Here is a 17,353-nt window from a genome sequence, read left to right as displayed (position 1 = left end):
GCTGAGTGGACCAGTAGCAGCCTCACTTGGTGAAGGGATAAGTCTGGAAGCCATCCTTCCACCCCAGAAGGTAGGGCACAGAAGTGTGGGAGGGGACAATGGCCTCCTCACTTAGCTTCCCAGCCCCTAGCCTTATTTCTTGCCTCTAGCCCTCAAGAAACGTTTACTTAGAAGAAAGGAACCAATTCCCCTCCATTCTCCATCAGTCTGCATCTACCCATCCCCATCGACCTGGATTCCTCTTTGCCACCCCACCCCCACCTCCATCCCTCATCACGTCTTTCCCAGAACTGTGTTAATTACCCCCCAGGCTGCCCATCCAGCAGCCCCTGTGATGCCCCAGTTCCCTAGTACCAGTGATTAGCTACCCTTGCCAGCCCTGGGGTCTCTCTCACAAAGTACTGCAAGATCCCGGAGGGACAGAAACCCCTATAGACTAACTCCATCCAGTGAATGACTATTGCTGTTTGTCTTGAACCCCCCCCCCCAAAAAAAAGAGGCAACTGTGACCCAATGACTCCTTCCCATGCTGGAGCCTGTAGCCACCTCCCCAGGCCTTCTCCCGAATTCCCAGGATCTCACTGCTCTTTCCCCCAATTCTACCCCTCTCCTTCAGACCCCTCCAGGCGTGGGGCCCGGGTTGGATTCACCCTTATCTCTGGCCAACCCAAGTGTGGACAGATGGGTAGACAAGGAAGAGGAAATGGCCCTCAGCGCCCAGGGCCCCAGGCGCCCTGCGGTGCTCAGGAAAGATGCTCAGTGAATGCTGTTGAACAGCAAGGCCAACGTGAAAGTTCCTGTGGTGGGTGCACTGGGAGAGGGGCTTCAGCTCCCTAGGGCTCCTCCTTCCCGGGCTCCCTGTTCAAGTACACAGGATTAGACGTTCGGAGTAGGGGGTGGGGCTGGCCCTATTTGTGTCCCCCGCTCGGCACAGAGTGGGCACCCTGCACCCTCCTCTCTGCCAAGCTGAGAGGTTCAGCCGCAGCTCCCGCTCGAAGGCTCGAAGCGCCACCTCCGTGGGTCCTCCCTCTGGCGCTGCCTCTCGCGGGCCGGGAGCCCGGGGCTCCGCGACCCAGAAGAGGACGCCTGCCACCCCCACCCTTGTCCACTGTGCCCGCCCCCCCCTCCCCCACTTGGCGGCGCTCGGTGCTCCGCAGCCCGCAGGCTCCGTGCTATCGATCGGGGCCGCGGGGACCCGGGCGCGCCGTCCCCCAACCACTCGCTTTTCGCTTTTAATTGAAGTTTGTTTGAGCAGAGTGCGGAGCGAGCAGAGGCAGAAACCAAATATTTAGTTGCTGCAAATTGGCACCTCCAGATCAATTACCCAGCCTGTGTCCGGAACTCCGCCGCCCCCTCGCCCCGCGGAATCTCAATGCTGCCCGCCTCCATTCCGCCACACGTTTCTCATCAGCTCCAGCCATACATCACCCATGGCCGCGAAAGGAACAGATTTTCAATGGGAATAGTTCCCCGGGAGGCTCCTTTTGCTGATTCCTGCTGCGCCCCGCGCTGTCTGGTTCTCACCCTCACCTGGCCTGTCTGATGGGCACAGCCGGGCAGTAGGTATGAGCTAACCCGTCAACTCCAAAGCCAGAATTTTGGATCACACGGACTTGACCCAATCCCAGTAGCTCTCACCCTCTGGGGGACCTAGGGGACGTTACTTGTGCTCCCAGATGCTCAGCTTCCCCATGTGTAACATGAGGCTCAACCTTCACCTTGCAGGGGTGTTGTAGGGTTAGTAATGAGAGGGACAGCGCCCTGCACTGGGCCTGCACATTGTGGCACTCCACAGACATTGGTTCTCAGCCCTGCTGCAGGGTGAAATAGGTTCCAGAATGAAGTGAGGGATACTGGCTGGAAGCAACTCAATCGAATTATTGGAAAATACCAAAGGGAGAACAGGAAGCAGCTGGCCCCCCACAGGCCCTGGCAGAGGCTGGGCAGTCAGCAGCCTGGGGTTAGGCTCCCGCAGAGGAAGTGTGGTACCAAGGATGGAGAGCGTTAGCTGGGCCTGGAGGTGAGCAGAGAGCCATGACCCAAGGCTGGGCCAGGGTCCTGAAGGTCACTGCTCCTGTGGCAGGGGTGAGGAGGTGAGCCTTGCAGAGGAGTCAGGAGGCTGGGCCGTCGCGGAGGCTTGCCTTATCGTGGCTGTATGATGCTGGGCAAGTTATTGAACCTCATTTTCCCATGTGTAAAATGGGGCTGACACCCTCTTACCTCCCAGAGCATTTGTGAATAATAAAGGAGATGATGTCATGTGAGTGGGAAGGAAACTCACCAACAGGCACAAGAAGATGGTGGTGAGTTCACATGTGGATTCCCGTGCTCAACATTGCTTCCTTTCCAAGAGCTCCTTGAGGGAACTAGCGTCAAATAGTTTGGCATTTTTAAATGGCGGCCCACCAGACAGAGTGACAGGCGTTCTGAGCTTAGAGCTCCGGGACCCCTTCCTTCCCCCATTTCTCCTTAAAGAATGAAAATCTCCAGACTGTCTGCCTTTCCTGGCTTCCACCACCACCACTTCCCGCCAGCCAGAGAGAGACCTATGCCCCACCTCAACTCCTTAGGGCAGGAGACACCCAGGCCTGGAGGGAAGCTTTTTTCCCATCACGCTCAGAGTCCAGGTGGCAAGCCGAGGCTGACATGGAATCGGAACCCCAGTGGGAAGTAAACTCATTCCCCAGCCTCTTGATTTTCCCAAATGTACAATGGGACCATAGATGGTGAGCCACTAATTATGAGGTGATATTTGGACTGGTGGATGACCTCTAGAAGTTACTGAATCCAGTGCCCCACCTTCCACACATGCTCCTACCCACCCTTACCACCATCGGCAACAGGATTATCTCTGCTGGCAAGACAACCCCACCAGCCTCCTTGGGGATGGCAGCCACTATTTGTTAAGTTGGGAAGTCCTTCTAACAGTCTACCTTAAATCTCCCACCACTTCCTTCAGGGAAAAGTTAAAGAATGGACAAGAAAAGATAAATGCTTATGGATAGGCAATGCCACACTATTTTAAAAAAATACCCCCAAAGAGGGTGGGAATTACCTTCAGACACAATGCTCTTTGGTGATAAATATAGCTGTGTAATTCTTTTTTCGCTTTGGCAGAGAGAAAGGCTGAGGCTGGGTAGAAAGGCAGAGGGACCCACAAATATAAATCAATATGTGACTTTAATATATGTGCTCTTGGTGTCTGTGTGTGCTGGGGGATTATTAGTAACCTTGATTCCAGCTCAGTGTCCGTGTGAGGCGGGGAGACACACAGCCCCCAGGGAGGAGAAGAGAAATTAGGAAGCCAAATTCTTCTCCTGATTGACACCTGGGTAAACATTACCCCAGCAGAAGGGAAAAAAAAAAGATCAATGCTGCGTATTTTTATCACGTTCCAGGGACGAATGGGCGGGAAATTAAAGAAACAGTCCCCTAACCTCATTGAATATGCTCTTCTCCAAGGAGGCAGCAGAAGGGGTGGAACCAGGGGTGGAGGAGGCCAGCTGAGGATCAGAGTGGGAGGGAAAGTGGGTGTGTCCCAGGGAGCAGTGACCATTCTTTCGCCCTGGGGCACTTAGGTGAATGGCAGCAGGTACAGAGGAGTATGCTCTTTTAATGACAGGGCAAAGGCTTTGATTAGACTCTGGCTTCAGAGGAAGGCCAAAAGCCATTAGTCTTAAAATGGGGTTGTCAGGGGGATGTTTTTAGCAGGGAGAGGGGCTTCAGCAGGGGCTGGGGGAAGTGAGTCAGCACCAATGTGGAGAGTGGGGGGTCTCTGGATTGTCTTGGAAAGTGGTCTCAGTTCTATATTCAGGAAAACCTGGCCTCCACCCCTTCCTGGCAACATGACCTTGACTAAGTCATTTGACATCACAGAGTCTCACTTTCCTTACCTATAAAAAGGAGGCAGGTAACCCCCACTCCTCTCATCTCACAATTTGATTTTTAAATTAAAAATGTTTTCAATTACAGTTGACATTCCATATCATTTCGCAGATATTGTAATGAGAATATACCAAACACTGTATAGGGGTAAGGGGGTATTGCTATCTAGAGCAACATGGTCCAACAGAAATATAATGCGAGCCACATAAGCACCTTTAAATGTTTAGTAGCGACATTTTAAAAGTACCAAACAACAGGAAATTAAATTATAGTTATAAATGTAATCAATATATCTAAAATATCATTTCAAGACTTGGCACTAGCCACATTTCAAGTACTCAGTCAACACATGTGCTGAGTGGCTACCATGTTGGACCAGCACAGGTCTAGCATGAGAAGCCCACAGGGTCCGGGGCTCCTGCCTCTGTGACAGTGCGGAGGGGCCTCTGGAAGAAGAGGGCGAAGTGTGCCCCTGTAAATCGCAAGGCAGAGCACCCCTTTGTGTGTGGGGTGACTTTTATGGGTGCGAGGGGCCCACCAAGAGACTCTTTGGAGGAGGCAGACAGGTGGCCATATTCTTCCCTCATAGGCCCCCCAGTTCTCCTGGGCAGGATGGGGGAGGGGTGGCGGTGGACACCGAGCTCTCCTTTCTGGTACCCCTGGCTCTTGGAGCAGCCTAGATTAGAGGAGAAACAGTCAGCTAGACTTGGTGTCTAGCTGGTGCCTCTGCTTTCTGGCTGCGGGATCTGAGGCAAGGCTCCTCTCTGAGCTCTGCCGTAGGCTCTCACACGGGGGTGGTCATGATCACGCCCACTTCAGCAGGGGTAGAGAGGTTTCTTACACAAAGAATGTATGCTTTGGAAGCTGTGAGCGTGTGTGAGCAAAAGAGAAAGAGAGGAGGAGGGAGGGCAGGGAAGCTTCTTCCAAGGCTGCCCTGTGGTGGCTACTGCTGGGCGGGCTCTTAGGGTCTGCAGGGACCACCCTAGTCTTGGGGGAGGCTGAAGCTGGAGGAAGAGGGTAGGAGCAGAGGCCCAGCAAGGGTGTGATTCCCTAGAAGCCACTCAGCAAACCCAGAAACAGCTTAGCTGGAGCTCCCTGGTTTGGAACCAGGACACCGGAGCCGTTCTTTAGCACTAGGATTCATGGGAATGAGTGAACAGGGCGATTTCAGGGCAACGTGGAGGGCGCTCTATGCTGACAGGCAGGCAGGCCTCCTGGGTCTGGCCTGGCATTCTCTGCTGATGCTGGGAGCCAGGGCAGGGGGCCTGGCCGCCTGGAGCCCTCACGCCTGAGCTGACTGCTCCTGTACCCAAGCGGCGCCAGCTCCTATTACCTCCCAGTCCTCCCTGTCCTGACTGCAGAACTGTCCCGCCAGGGGAGCGCTGTGGGGAGACACACCGGCTGCCCAGATCCAGGTGCCCTCAGCATACCTGCCAGGTCCCGAGAGCCGTGGTGAGCCCTGTCATAGCTTTCGCAGACTCTTCACCTAAGAAGGAGAGCTGGGATTTTAGGAGATCTGAACCCCAAGAGGTCCAGCAAACGGGCTTCAAAAGATCTGTGAACATACCTCCTGCCTGCCATCATTGAAGGCAAAACCTTCAGTTTGTGCATTTTTCTAAGCTAAGGGTCTAAGATTTTGTCAAGGCTTAGAGGCATCTGTGACTAAGAGTAGATCTACTGCTCTGCACACACACACACACACACACACACACCACACACACACCACACACACACACCACACACACACACCACACACACACACACACACACCACACACACACACACACCACACACACACCACACACACACACACACCACACACACACACACCACACACACACACACACACCACACACACACCACACACACACACCACACACACACACACCACACACACACACACACACACCACACACACACCACACACACACACCACACACACACACCACACACACACACACACACCACACACACACACACACACCACACACACACACACACACACACCACACACACACATACACACCACACACACACCACACACACACACCACACACACACACACCACACACACACACACACACACCACACACACACACACACCACACACACACACCACACACACACACACACCACACACACACCACACACACACACCACACACACACCACACACACACACCACACACACACACCACACACACACACACCACACACACACACACACACCACACACACACACACACACCACACACACACACACACCACACACACACACACACCACACACACACCACACACACACACACCACACACACACACACACCACACACACACACCACACACACACACACCACACACACACACCACACACACACACACACCACACACACACACACACACCCACCACACACACACCCACCACACACACACACACACACACACCACACACACACCACACACACACACCACACACACACACACACACCACACACACACACCACACACACACACACACACCACACACACACCACACACACACACACACCACACACACACACCACACACACACACCACACACACACACACACACACCACACACACACACACACCACACACACACACACCACACACCACACACACACACACACCACACACACACACACACCACACACACACACACACACACACCACACACACACCACACACACACACACGTTTCTCTCTCTTCTCTCCCCTTATTTTGGGTCTCTTCCATCTTGGTTCCATCCTGCACAGAACTGCCTCCACAGACATCCTCCGTCCAAACTGCTCTAAGCCCATTCTTCCCAGTTAGACACTTAGAGTCACTCCCAGTGCCTACCCAATTCAGTTTCAGACTCCTTGGCTTGGTAAGCAAAGAGCCCTCTGCCATAAAGCCCTTTCTTCCTGACAAACAGGAACTTTGTTTCCAGCCCAACTTGTGGGACTGACTAACCACGCCAGACGCAGTCCACCCTCCTTGCTTTTGCCTGGGAAGTTTTCTCCTCGTGCAACATCCTTCCTCTCCATGCCCACTTCTACTTATTAAAATCCTACCCATCTGCAAGGCCTGGCGCATGCCATCTCTTCTCTGAAGTCTTTCACAGCCTGATCAGAAATGCTGCCCCCCTCGAATCCATCTCCCATAGTCCTTTGCTTGTCCCAGGCCCTGGACCCTTATCTCTCATATCCTCCGACTTTGGGTCACCAGAGACTGCCCTTAGCTTGTCGCACTGTGGAAACTGTGTAAGCCCTTAGCTTGTCGCACTGTGGAAGCCCCTGGAGGGCAGGGTCTCTGGGGGGTGTTCATGAGTCCTCTCTGAATCCATTTCCCACCATCACACTTCCCGTCCTGTTCACCCTTCCCCAAGGTAATTCCAAGGTCTGATGTGAGAATAAAAACAGATGAAACAACACTTTGCAAATCACAGTGTAAACTCCGCTCAAGTGCTCCCTTCCTCAATATTCTTGCTGGACTCCCGCCCACCTTGGCTCTGGTCCCTGGCCCCTCCCCAGCCCTCCGATCCAGGTGTCCAGAGCCTGAGCGGCTCCACCGGAGAGACGAGTGTCTGGATCTTCATTCCCAGCAGACACCTGGTCTCCCCCATCAGACGTGGGTCACTGGGAATGTGAGAACCTACCTTTTTCTGGTCTTTTTTCCTTTCTTTCCTTTCCCCACTCCATTCAAATTAGGGTTTCAAACAGCTTTCAGAGACACACGTGACCAGATAAAAAATGAGAGAGGAAGCCAGGGGTGGATGAGGTCCTGATTGCTCCTTCCCCAGGCCCTGTCTCTGGCACCCAGCAAAGGGCACCTTTCAGAGTGGCTCATCATGGGTCTTTGCTGAGCCCATTCATCCTCCTTTCCAGGGACCTCAGGTGTGGACTTGGCCAGCACCTTCCTCCCTTGCCACCCTGACAAGTTCTACTGCCAACTTTGGCCCTGGCAGCCCCAGCTCACCCGACCCAGCCCTTCATGCTTTGGCTCTTTCTCCTGCCCCCATCTGCAACCACAGCACATCCCAGCTGTCTGATTAACTCAATTGATTAATTAAGCTCTAATGAGAACTGTGACTCACCCCTGCAGCTGCTGACCAGGCCAGCTGTGCCAGGACGGGTTTAGGAGGGCCCAGGGGCCAGGACACTCCGTGGTTGATGCCATTGGTGAGGGAGGCACAAAGCTGGCCCATGGCTAGGTCTCCTCCCAAGCCCTCTCAGGGAGAGCGGGGGTCTTGTGGGGTTGGGCGGGGGGTCGCTCTCTTGGCCAGCCAGTCAGTTCCAGATTAGCACTTCTAGCACCAAGCCTTCCGAAGGCAGGCAGGGCAGAGCAGGTATTAATCTGCTGAGAGGAGCTCGTAGGGGCTAGATCCCCTCGGAGTCTCGCCGGGATTCTCAGGGCCTGGAGTGCCCAAGGCCCAGAGGTACTGGCCAGGTGGGAGCAGAACACTGACTTTTGGGGCCAGGCTTAGCCCTGCCAGCAGCTGCCAACTCTGTGGTTTCTCCCACACCCACAACTCCCAGCGTTGTGGTCAAGGCACTTCCCCTGCCTGGCTGCTGGCTCCTAATTCCCAAGAACCACAGGGCTCTGCAGAGCAAGTCCCCATTCCTGTTTCTCCCACCTCCAGCCTCCCCCACCAATGCTGATCACTGACCCACCCCTCCCTCAGACTCTGTGCCCTTGTCTGAGGTGGCGGACAAATGCCCTCCATGAACAACAATAATCAGTTGAATGGAATTTTCCATCTCACGAAGTATATCTATATTCATTCTTCTCCAGTATCCTGTGAGGCAAACAGAACAGGAAGTCCATTCTAGAGATGAGGAAACTGAGACCGCAACTTGCCCAAGGTCACTGTGGGGACAAAACCCCAAAAAACAGTTTCCAGGCTCTCGGCCTCACATAGAAAGGTGCTGGCTCGGGTAGTAAATGGCCATCAACTGTGATCAGATGCCAGCAGCTGTGGCTAGTTGGCCGTCAGCTGTAACCCGTAAGCCATTGGCCACTAATATAACGGCTGTGGCTACGCTAGCAGAGAAGGAATGGGGGCTAGCAAGAAGATGGTGGCTGGCAAGCACGGACTGCTGTTAGGCAGATTATGTAGATCCTGCTTCCTGTGTCTTCAGCCCAGCCGCCAGCGAGAATATATTGGTTTGACTCCCCTACTTATGGCTCCATGGGTGTTCCTTTTTGGCCTTACCGTGTCCTGCGTTCTTGGGCGGGGAGTGGGAGCTGAGACCCTGCATGACAGTCACACCTGGTGGTTCCTTGCCTCCTAGCCTTCAAATTCATCTTGGGAAAAGACACACAAGCTTTGAGGCCTTGGCTTAGAGGTCACTTCAGCCAGGAAGCCCTCTGACTCCCTAACTGCAAGTAAGTGTCCTCCTATCATGTTATATGTTATAGTTGTTAACTTGCGCCCATCTGCCACTGGGACCTGAGGGCAGCTGCTCTGTCTGTCCCCACTCATCCCTGGCACACTGCTTGGGGCCTCCCATGAAGTAAGGACATTGTGAATATTTGCTGAAGGAAGGGAAGAAGGAATAAATGAGTGAGCCACCAGATATTCTGATCCCCAGTCTAGCTCGGTGAGGAAGAACCCTGCCAAGGGTAGGGCAACCTAGTGTGACATTTCAGCTGTGGCTGTGCAGGGAAGCCATTGGATCAGAGAGCAAGCCAGTAAGCCCTTCCCCTCCTCTTTGCAGAAAATGTGGGGAGATCAACCCAGGGAACCACGGGAGATGGGGGGTGGGCAAAGAAGGAGGGGGAATGGGGAGGGTATAGCTGTAGGTACTGGGGCTTCCTACATAGGAGACAGGAAACCTGAGGTGGAGACAGAGCTCTGGTTGGAGAGTTAAGACCTCACAGGAATCTGAGCTTTGCTTAACCCCTCTGGTGACTTTGGGCACGTGGCCTCCCCTGTTGGGCCCATGAATTGAGAAAGTCTGATGACATGGGCTCTAAACCTGTTGTCCTCCCCATGTCTGGGAGCGCTGTAGCACCAAGAGACATTTGTGACCTGAGGAACTGAGTGAGATGGTGATAGACAGTAGGAGTGGGGGTTGTGACACCTCCAACGCCTGCAGTGAGAGGGCCGACCATAGCCATGAGCCTCTGATCCCCATGGAGAGCCCCCACCTCTCCCCTCCAGCCCCTCCGCTATCCCCACCCCTCAGATTCAATTTCTAGCTCAGCTTTCAAATCGAGCTCCAGCCAGTAACTTTACGGGAGAAAATGATTATGTGATTATTTCAACCTTGCTCCAAACACCGTTTTAATTGGATCTGGGAAAAGGCGATTTGGGCACTAGAGGGGCCCTGGGCGGCAGGAGCGCATGGGAATGTCAGGCGGGAGCCCTCGAGCCTGGAGCCTTGAAGGGCACAGATGATTCCGAGCTGGTCCCCCCCGGGCCCCCACCCCATTCTCCTGGATCTGCATGAGCCTCAGTAGGAATGGGAAGATTGATGGGGGTGGGGACAGGTGGCTTCCCAGGCAAGCAGGCTGTGGGGGGGGGGGGCGGGGGACAGGATTCCAGCAGCCGTGTTTCCTGCCCAAAGCAGCCTTTAGTCACTTAGAAAACTGCTTTTCTGCCAGTTTCCCTTCTCTGCCTCCAGCCCCAGCCCACCTGGGAGTAAACTTTTGCTTAAACACTAGCCAGAGGAAGCAGAATTGGAAAGAACATCTGATTTTCCAGAATCCCAAAGAGCCTTCTAGAGGGATTTGGTGTTATTTGCTTCAGGGATCGCCCTGCCAGCTTTCTCCCCATTAGACAGATTGTTGGGGTTTGACTGCATACTAATTTTCTGAGCCTCAGTTTCCCCTGCTGTCAAAAAGAGTGTTGGTCCTAGGTGAGTTTTAAGGACCCTCCCAGTTCCGAAGGAAGCCATTTCTATGGATTCCTTGTGTCCTGGCTCTCATGAGGCTGCAGAAGTCCAATCCCAATTCCTCGGTGGCCAATCCTGTGGGGACCTCTGGGCTCCAACCTTCCAGGGCCTGTCTATCTGCTCCAGCAGCGAAGGCTGTCCCCCCAGGTTCCTGAGCCAGAGCTTGGCCAGGTGCCAGGTAGAGAGAGGGAGCCTGGAACTGGGGCAGGAGGGCAGGGGCAGGGGAAGGGTGTGTCCCAATGGGTAAAGGGTCAGAAGCATACAGGTAAAGGCCCACCTCCGGCCTTCCCAGGGCTGTCTCTAAAGACTTTCTCCATCACCTTAACAAAGCCCATGTCAACATTTTTCAGAAAATTCCTTAAAAGCTGCCATTTTGGAGGATGTACTCTGGGAAACTATCCTGAGCAGAAGTGAATGTGCTCGCTGCACCTCTCCACCAGGATGAGGGCCCTGGGGACGGGCCAGGCCCTGGCAGACTCCAATATCTGTCAGTCAGCGACAAGCATTTACCAGGCCCTTCGTGAGCGTGAGTGGAGGGACAGTGAGGCAGGCACATGGAGTAGAAAGTGTTGGTTACATTCGTTCACCAGTTATTGAACACCTACTGGGTGCCAGGCACAGGGCCAGTGTGGCCTCGGGGAGGCAGGCGATCTGGTCTGGGAAACAGGACACCGGCTTCCCAGGATAACCCAGAACTTCGAGGCTCGGCAGAAACGATGATGAAGAAACGAGGCCCCGGGCGCTCAGGAGCCATCGGTCTCAATAGGGTGAAGCGCCGCTGGACTTCCTGCAGGAAGGAGGTCTGTGCGTGGTTTGGCTGTGGGGGTGTTGCTGGGTATTCTGAAGGACCACACAGCCCAGATGCACAGGGAGAAAAGGCGGGGAGGGAGAGAAGAAGGTAACCAGCCATGTTTGCACCTCACACCTCACAGCACTCCCGACAGGGGGGGTGATTAGTATCTCCGTTTTACAGACTAGCATCCTGAGATGAGAAGTTCAGACCTTGCTGGGACCACATACCACCTGGAGGGACAGGAAGCGAGGCCCCACAGCCTTTCTTTCCCAGCCTCACCTGTCTCCCCCTGAGCAGCCAGCCTCACGCTGGAAGCACCGGCAGGCAGGAGCCCAGGGCTCTGTTAGACATTAGGAGGCCAGAGCCCAGGACCTTCTGGGACCCATGAGAATCCGGGAATAAGATCTAAGACAAACAGGACCCCAGCCCTCCAGGCAAGTGCCTGCTTGGGGATGGGGATTTCAAAGGCACAGATCACGGGGAAAATTATATTGTCAGAGGAAAACCAGTGCTGCCATCCCTCCTTCTTCACTCATTAATTTCTGGGGAAGTATTAGCTGTCAGCAAGCAGGGTCCTCCAATTCAAATTACAGAATTTGAATTCTTAATTTCTCCTAATCCATCAGTGAGCTGCCTTCCTGGGCTAATATTAGCAGCGCTGGTGAGGCTTATGGCAGAGTCATTGATGTCTCCCTCCCTCTGAAGAAAGCCCTAATCGATAGGGCTGGCCTGGAGTAGGCCCCTCAGAGGCAGGGACCCCCTCACCTCTCCCCAGCTGCTTCCAGTCCCAGGAAGAGAGTGTGGAGTTTTAGGAAGGTCCCTGGAGAGATGGGAGAGCAAAGAAGAGATAGGGAAAATGGAATCAGAGCCGGAGAGAGACTTGGAAGAAGGGAGGGAGGGTGAGATTTAGGGAAAGATAAAATGAGGGAGACTAAGAGAGGTGGAGGCAGAGGGTGATGAAGAAACAACCAGAGGCCCAAAGAGATGGATGGAGAATGAGGCAGAGAGGAGGGAAGAAGCCCCCAGAATTTAGGGTCAAAGCAACCCACACACTGACTTGGTACAGAGAGGAAACACAGCAAAGCTGGGACTCCCACTGCATCACGGGGAGTGTCGTGTTTCACCTCACTGGGCCCACTAGTCCCCTTTGCCTCTGGTGTTCTGGACTCAGCGAACTCGAGCCAAATCATACCTCAAAGGCTTCCTCTGCCAGGAAGCCCTCTTGCTTTCTATCTGGCCCCAATATCTCTTTCCTCTCTCCTGGTTAGCCACTGGGGTCCTGAAGACACCCTATCCTGCTGTGTCTCTCTCTGCGTAGGTGGGGAGAACATGGGCGATGAGACAGAATGGCGGCAAGGCTAAGCACTGTTTGCATTTCTCATGGGTGTCTTCAACAAGGCCATAAGATAGCGACTATTATTAACCCCATTTAACAGGTGAGGAAACAGGCACCGTTAAGTTACTTGCCCAAGGTCATGGGCATGGTGCAATGAAGTATTGATGTCAAGATTTGAACCCCAGCAGGCTGACTCCAAGGCAAAATGTTTAATACCATGTGACGGAATCTTGGAGGGAACTCCCTGGGGATTGGGTATGGGACAGTCCCGGTCCTTTTGACTCTGGAAGGACGAAGGACAAGCCAGGCCAGCCCCACCATGACTTCCTTCCGTGGCCCTGCTTCCGTCAGCCCATCTTCTTATTAACATCCGGAAAGCCATGTTCTTTCCAGCCCTCTCATCCAGCTCGCACCACTCCCTCCTGCCTGTCTACCTCCCTGAATCCAACCCTCCATCCAGGCAGGATGGACGAAGACAGGCCTTCAGCTGGAAGCCTTCCATAGCCCCTGTCCCTGACCCCTGCGGCCTGTCCCTCCCTGGCCTGGCCCTTGTGAATGTCCTGCCTCCTCAGCAAGGTGTGAGCCTCTCTGCGTGCAGCCTGGATGCCCTCTGATGTCCTAGGACCCAGCCTTACCCAGGTGAGTGCTCAGTAAATATTTGTGGACTTATCAACTGATTAATGGGTGAGGTGAAGACAGGAGGCCTGAGACAAAGATGTCTGAGAACTGAGCAGTGTCCCTCTCCCCCTGGGCCCTGGGGAAGTGTCAGGAAGCCAGAGACATGAGGTGGGGACTCCAGGCCCCAGCAGGTATGAGTGGCCCAAGGTGGGTGGTGCAGCTCTCCAGATTGCTCTCCCAGCTGCCCCTCGGGGGACCCTGCCTCCCCAGGTTGGACGATGTTGGGATGTGAGTGGGGAAAGGAGAAAGAGGGACCCCTCAACTTGGGAAGGGAGCCCTGCAGGGGGCTCTTGAAGCTCCCCACTCCCCCCAGGCTCTGCCCAGGCACCTGGAGCCAGAGGCAGACTCGAGGCTCTTCACCAGGGCTGAGGTCACTGTCCCCACTCCCTTTGCTGCTCTTACTCCTGCGCCTCCTCCTCCCCTATCCAAGAGGCTGGGCCTGAAGAGAACTATTTTGGTCCGCATCTCTGAATTATACATGGCCTGGCCAGTAAGCCGGCCACCCCTGATCAGTGGCAATGGGGGCTGGGAGTAGGTGATCACTGCGTTTCGCTTTTGGTGTGTCTGAGTTTGTGCAGGTGCCGGAAGGAGTGTGAGAGGGTTCCATACCTGTGCTTGTGTGGATTTTGGGTCTAAGGGATTCTGGGTGTGCATGAACAACTATGGGTCCACAGGAGTTGCGGGTTCCCAGAGACATTTTTGTTTTCTCTGAAGCTCCTGGAGGGTGGGCCCCTGGGTCCAGCACCTATGGTCCCCAAATCAGTATGTCTGGCCAGAAGCCAGATGGATGGAGGCCCAGCTTCACATGGGATGATGATTCTAGTCATCCTGCCCTATCCTGCCCCATCCTGCCCCTGCATTGGCTGCTCATGAATCCTCAGGGGTCAGATGGACAGAAAAGAGATATTATCCCATCAGGACCAGATCCACAAGAGATGAAGGAGAAGCCATGAACTGCCTGAGAATAATAGCAGTACTGGCCACCATGAGTTGAGGATCTCCTCCGGGTTCCAGCACGTCACATATATGAACTGAGTTCCATGTCACACCTCTGTATGGGATATACTCTTACCTCCATTTTACTGAGAAGGAAGCTAAGGGTCAGAAAGACTAAGTCATTTGCTCAAGGTTGTATACAGGGAACAATCAAGATTTAGAGAGCTGAGAAAATAATAAGGCACGCCACAGCTTGGGAGAAAATACTTGCCATCTATATACTGGGGGTGCCAAAAAAATGTATACAAGAGGACACTTTGGTCAACGTCGCTCAAGCAGTAGTTTGCCGTGATCAGAAGTGTCTGGACGCGGATGGGAACCACTTTGAGCACCTCTTGTAATTACGGAAGTCAAACATGATTTGTAGTCATCTTTTGTTATCAGTATATATTGAGTATTACAATTTTAATACAGTTTTCCTTTCTTACAATGTGTATACATTTTTTTGGCACCCTCTGCATATCTGGCAAAGGACTTTTATCTAGCACACGCCTACAACTCAATAATAAGACAAACTACCTAACTTTAAAATGATCAAAAGAAACTAAAATGGCCAACATGAGAAACATACTCGACATTATTCATTATCAGGGAAATGCAAATTAAAACCACAACAAGGACCACTACACACCCCTTAGAGACTGACCATGCTAAGTGTTGGTGAGTTCCAGTTGCTCTGGAACTCTCATTTGCCAGTAGTAGAAATATACAATGACACAACTACTTTGGAAAACAGTTTGTCAGTTAAACATATAATTACCAGAGGACCCGGTCATTCCACTCTTAGCTATTTACCCAAGAAAACTGAAAACCTGTGTTCCCACAAAGACTTGTACACACGTATTCGTAGCAGCTTTATTCGCAACGGCCCAAACCTGGAAACAACACAAATGTCCATCAACAGGTGGCCAAACTGTCCTATACTCATACAATGGGATGCTGGTCTGCAATGAAAAGGTGTAAACCGCTGACAAATCAACAACACGGAGGAATCTCTAAGCATTATGAAAAGGGAAAAGCAGCCAGACACCAAGAGTACACATTACATAATTCCATTTATATGAAACTCTGAGAAAGACAAATCTAATCTATAGTGCCAGAAAGCAGATCGGTGGTTGCCTGGGGCTGGGGGAAGGGTGGGAAGGGGTGCAGGGAGTTTTTTGGGGTGATGATAATGATCTGTATCCTGATGGTAGTGGTTAGTGTGTGTGTGTATAAATTGTCCACACTCATCAAGTCGAACACTTAAAACGTGTGCATTTTATTGTAGGTAAATTATACTTCAATAAAGTTGAATAAAGAAACCGAGGTAAGCTAAGCTGAAATCTACACCTGTAACTATTATGACCCCTAGGGATTAAGCCCTCCCCACACGCACACACATATCCCCCTGAGAAGCCTCTCCCACATACCAGCCAGGAGACAGGTAATGGGCCTCCAGTGCAGCGGGAGGGGGCGTGGGCACTCTGCTCTGGGGCAGGTACCAGACGGACCCACCCAGGGACCCCCCAGGGAAGGCCAGTGCGCTGGTGCTCAGAGCCCTTTGTCTCACTTGCTGTGATCATCAATCATGTATTGGGCCTGTGAAGTGCTAGGCTTTGAGTTAAGCCCCATGCCTGCATTTTCTCAGTTAATCCTCTGGACAATTGCAGGAGGCCGAAGCTATTATTGCCTTCATTTTACAGATGAGGATCTGAAGCACAGAGAATGTAAGTAAGGCCACACAGCAAGCAGGTGGAAGGAAGGCTGACAGCAGCCAACTCTGTGAATTTCTGAGCAATACTTGCACCGGCCCCCTTTGAGTCCCTTGGAGGGTTTTCTTAAAAATACAGATTCCTGGGCCAATGATTTGCTTTGTCCTTATTTCCTCTAGATTCTCAGGAGTTTATCCAGGTAGTGGATCATTCCTGGACCCTGCAGGGGCCTCTGGACTGTAACCCACCCTACTCCCTACCCACCTCCAGGTACTCAGCACCAGGCTCCATCTGACCCAGGAGGAAACAGGGCCGAACTTGGTCAGGACCTGCTGGGGTTGGAGGGCCGGCAGGAAAAGGCAATCTACAAATAGCAGCAAATTGCACATTGATTTCTGTCCTGTTGGGGGAAGCCCTGGGACCACAGGAATGGGACTGGGTTTTAACTAGAGACGAGAAAAGGGTGGCTCTGCCTCAGGCAGGAGGGCAAAATCAGGAGGCAGGACACCAGGGCCGCCGTACTGCAGAGGTACCAGGGCCTTGACTGAGGTCCTGGGGAAGTGGTACCCTACTCCACCTGCCCCAGGTTCCTGAAAGATGGACCCAGAATCTAACTGGTATGGCTTGCAACTGGAGAAGGGATGGGGGAAAAACACAAGAGAAAAGAGTTCCACTGCCCAAAATACCTGTTTTTCCAAGGTGACCCAGATTTCAAACATCCTGTCCCATCAGGCCCTTAAGCACACACAACCAATCACACCATATGCTCAGATTTAGGGATCAGAAAATAATCTTCATGCCTTGAAAAAGCACTCGAGAGGTCCTTAAACGCCCCTCTTCAGCTTCTTCCCCATCTTGCCTGCACTCTAGGCTCCTTGGAGCTGGCACATGTTCCCCATGCTCCCACCATCCCTCCTCCATGTCTTTGCACAGGCTGTTCCCTCTGCCTGGAATGCCTTCTCCATCTCCTCTCCGTGAAACCACGTCCTGTGCAATCATGAAGACCCAGACTAGCTCCTGCTGCTTCCCGCTGAAAACGTCCTAGCTGTCAGCAGCCCTCTGGGATCCTT

Source organism: Rhinolophus hipposideros (assembly GCF_964194185.1).
Source record: "Rhinolophus hipposideros genome assembly, chromosome: 20".
Lineage (NCBI taxonomy): Eukaryota > Metazoa > Chordata > Mammalia > Chiroptera > Rhinolophidae > Rhinolophus > Rhinolophus hipposideros.
Note: the sequence above shows the minus strand (reverse complement) of the source record.